General features: G+C 43.9%; 1 pseudogene; it reads right to left on the bottom strand.

Moving 5' to 3' along the window:
* Positions 1-3,459: 3,459 nt before the first annotated feature.
* Positions 3,460-3,831, bottom strand: LOC114901314 (annotated as a pseudogene).
* Positions 3,832-4,224: the final 393 nt, after the last annotated feature.

Below are 4,224 nucleotides of genomic sequence, written 5' to 3'. Positions count from 1 at the left end.
TTCCCCTCACATTGTCAAAACTCCATACAGATGTCAACTGTTTGGTCCAGGCACCAGGTAAGACAGCATCCAGGTGTTTTCATATCCACTCCTCCCACAAACCTTGCCACAGATAAGGGAGTCCATTCACCCTTCCTGCCTCTCCTCTTCTGTGTAATTTTCCCCATATTTTCTAGCTACTCCTAGCAGACCTCGGCATCTCATAAGCTGATATTTTCTCACGTTTTGGCAAGCCGTATGTCCTAAAGTTCAGCTGGATGTGGTAACCTAAGTCAAGTCTTATATTTGAAATTTCTATTTTATTATAGTTTCCAGTGAGATAGATATTAGAACTGTAGATGTCTGTTGTCAATATATTTTGTTTGGCCCAGTCTTGGCTAGCTCAAGCTGGTCCAGGTGAAAGAAGTTCCAATCAAGGAGATTCAAATTTCAAGTATAACGTCTGAAATTTAATGCCATATTACTAAAATTATTTTTGGTCCAGAGCACTGAAATTGAATTCAGGGCCTTACAGATGAATGGCAGTGATGCTTTTGGGTTCTCGTCAAACAAGATCAGTTTTATCCTAATTATATTCATTTATATTATGCAAAACACGTATGTAATTTTGACTATCATTGATATTCTTGCACTGCTAATGGAGGGTTGATGACCCCTGTCTTTACCAAGAAAATATACATTATCATGAGGTAACTATAGTATTCTTTCTGGGTGGAATACTGTCTAGGCAGCAAATGCAAAAGAACAAAAACAATTTTCTGGAAAGTGTGTTTCTATAATGGCAAATATTGAGATAAAATGGAAAAATTCAGTATATTAACTAGATATTTTCAAATACTTAACCAATTGTTGAGTATTTGTTGGACATTTTCTGATTTCCAACATTATTTAGACATAGGCTGTGTTTATATTACAACATAACATTATATTATTGGTCATGTTAAACATTTTTTGTAATCAATACATCTTTCTGGAATATATTTAGACCTAGCATATCCCAATTATTACTATTTTTGTCAATAATTAATGAAGGGACGCAGTCAATAAGATACACAGAACTCTCTTTGTTTTGCATCCATGAAAGTAATATTAACTTGATTCAAAGTATATTTTTTAATGAATTGAATACAAAAGAGTATACATCAGGGCAATTCTTACCTCAAAAATATGTGTTTTCAACTTCAAGTGATCCACTCTGGCATCCTAGGTTTATCAAATGCCTTAGGCAATTGCCCATCTCCACTTTATTCCACTGTACATTGCATGCACTTCAAAAATTCAATTTTGCATTAAAGTCATTTTGTGTGCTGGGTTGTTATATTACTTGTCTGCATTGATCTTGCTGACTAGATACTTGATAAAGTTCTACTTTGCTGTACTGCTCAGACACAGCGATGAAATTCTTTCTCCATTAACAGTTCTGCAAATATGTGAGGAAAACTTTAGAATATGAAAACCTGCCATGAAACATTTCCCTTAAAACAGATAAACAAGGAGGTATCCTGAGTTTTCCTCAAGCATAAAGTGTCAATGTAGTTCGTAGCTCAAGAGAAAAAAACTGCTCATCTGGAGGTAACATAACAGTCAAAACATTTGAGAATATGGTTCATAAATGATGCATTCTAAGAGGTGACAGAACAAAGGTGAATATGGAGCATGCCGATGGTGTGAGAATATAGCGAGAGACAGAAATAGTCACGAGGGGACAGCAGGCAGGAATTGGCTGTCAAACAGTATTACTTTGCGAGACTCAAGGATGCAGAAGTAAATATTGAAAACAAGACTGTAGAAAATAAAATGAGAAGGAGAAAAAAGCAGTAAATAGCAATAAGATTAGATCCTCAAATGAAAGATGCAAAAAATCAATTTAAAAATATATAGTCTCATAAAAGGGGAGAGAGAGGAGGAAGAGAAGGAGGGGAAGGGGGGGATGAGAAAAAAATGGTATAATTTTGTCATCACATATTTTAAACATTTTGTACACACTTCCTCTTATAAGCTGTTCAATAATATTGTCATAGGCAGAATAGAATATTGACTCCCCAGATGTCCACACTGTAATTCTAGGGACCTGGATTTATGTTAGATTACATGGCAAAAGGGAATTTGCAGATATAATTGATTTAAGGATCTTGAGATGGAGTGATTATGTTGGATTATCTGAGTGGACCCAGTGGGGTCACAAGGGTCCTTATAAGTGAAAGAGTGAGGGAGGAGAGCCCGGCCAGAGCGAGAAGGACTTGACCAGCCATTGCTGCCTGAAGGTGGAGGAAAGGGCCACCAGCCAAGGTATGCAGGCAGTGTCCAGAATCCGGAAAAGACAAGGAAATGGATCCTCCTCCACAGCCTCCAGAAGCACAGCCCTGCAGACCCTCAATGGGTTTTTAGCCCACTGAGATCCATTTTGAGCTTCTGACCTCCCAAACTGCAAGATAATACATTTGTGTTGTTTTAAGCCACCAAGTTTGCAGGTTAGATCTCTGGTCGGGGGAGCTAAGGTCCTGCATGCCGTGCAGCCGGGTCCCCCCAAAAAAAGCCAAAAAAAAAAGCCACCAAGTTTGTAGCAATTTTTTTATAGCAGCCAGAGGAAACTAATAAAAATCCCATTAAGAGGTTGGCATTGTATCCTCATTACAAATGAGAAAATCTACTCCTTAACGCAATTACACTGCAGAGTCAGAGCTGAAATGTTGGAGGTTCCTTCTCCCCACCCTAATCTAGCACCATTACTTTAAACTGCCACTTCACTCTAGACATAGAAACCAAATAATTAAGAAATGGAATGTTTTTTTTAAATGAGCATCTTGAGATAACTGATAGTTTAACGGGTTTTTTTTTTTTGCCAACTATGAACATGTATGTATTTGTGGGCATTTACACACAATTGCAATGATCAGATTTGTTAACTTCATTAAACAATGAAACCCTTGGACGGAAGGGGCTGTGATGCCACGGGGGTCTAAGGCGGCAAACCAAAATCCAAGTCTGGGAATGACAACCAATCACAAACCGCCAACGAGGCTTTAAGCAACAGCCAATCAATAATTTCACTGCTTTGCTCCTGCCTTTGCTGTATAAACGCCCCTTCCCGAACTCCTAACCACTTCTGGGTTGGCTCTGCCGGATTCAACTGATTTTTGCTCAAATAAACTCTTAAAATGTTTAATAAGCCTCAGTTTATCTTTTTTTTTTCCCCCCTCTTCGTCACACTGCGCGGCTTTATTCAACAGGACCTTCTGGAACCCTCCAGGACCCACACGAGGCCCAGCCCCCAGCGCCCCAGAACCCAGCCTCTGATCTCTAGGCTCCCATTTCTGGGGCGATCGCGATGAACAACCCCTCCCCTCTTCTCTCCAGCTCCGAAGTCTGTCACTCGGGGGAAGCTCCTGCATCTCCTCTGCAGCAGCTCCAGGGCAGGTGGGGGAGGAAGGGCGTTGCCACGAGCTGCCGTTTTGCTCTCTACTGGCTGCTGTCCCTCTCTCGCTGGTACAGCCTCTGCTCCCGGACGGCTTGTTCTGACCAGGGGAGAGTCATTCCTCCCACACAAGCCAGCACCCGGGCCTTCACCACGCAGCCTCCATCCTTCTAGTGATCCAGCTGCCCAAGGACGGTGTAGAGGGAGCCCACCTGGGCTTGGAACGGTTCCACCAACTTGGTACAGACGGGGGTCTGGTGCTGGTCAGATCTGTGCCGAGCCATCAGGGTCACTCGGGACTGCGTCGTGTCGTAGCTGTACAATCTGCCGAACGTTCTCAGTGTGTCCCCATGAGGAACTTGGCCGGCGCTGACCTTCCAGGGGAAGTAACAGATCCCAGGTTTGGGCAGCATCATTGCTCCTGTCTGGACGTCGGGTCCTTGGGTTCCTTCTTTCCGCCCTGTGTGACCAAGTGACGAGGGAGGGGCGGGTTGCCGAGAGCGCCTTGCTTTCCCCCCAGGAAAGTTTCTTGACCTTCTTCTGGGGTCCCCTTGCAGGGGGCGGGGGCCACTCTGAGGCTCCCCTGGCCGAGAGCAGGGGACTCGCCGGCCTCGGCGCGCACACCCATGCCGCCTCGGCCTCGGCTGCGGTCTGTCCCGCTTCAATGGATCTTTTAACAGGTTTCAGTGTTCTAGTGAGGCTGTGCCCACGGGCTGTGCCCTGGACAAGTCTTGTCAGCACCCCGTCCTCAGCAGGTGAGCAGTAAGGCCAGGGCCAGGAGGTGGGTATGTCCCCGGCCCACGTTAAAG

The sequence above is a fragment of the Monodon monoceros genome, unplaced genomic scaffold, assembly GCF_005190385.1.
Source record: "Monodon monoceros isolate NGI ecotype Baffin Bay Population unplaced genomic scaffold, NGI_Narwhal_1 Super_Scaffold_2, whole genome shotgun sequence".
Classification (NCBI taxonomy): domain Eukaryota; kingdom Metazoa; phylum Chordata; class Mammalia; order Artiodactyla; family Monodontidae; genus Monodon; species Monodon monoceros.
This window is presented reverse-complemented; position numbering and strand designations above follow the sequence as displayed.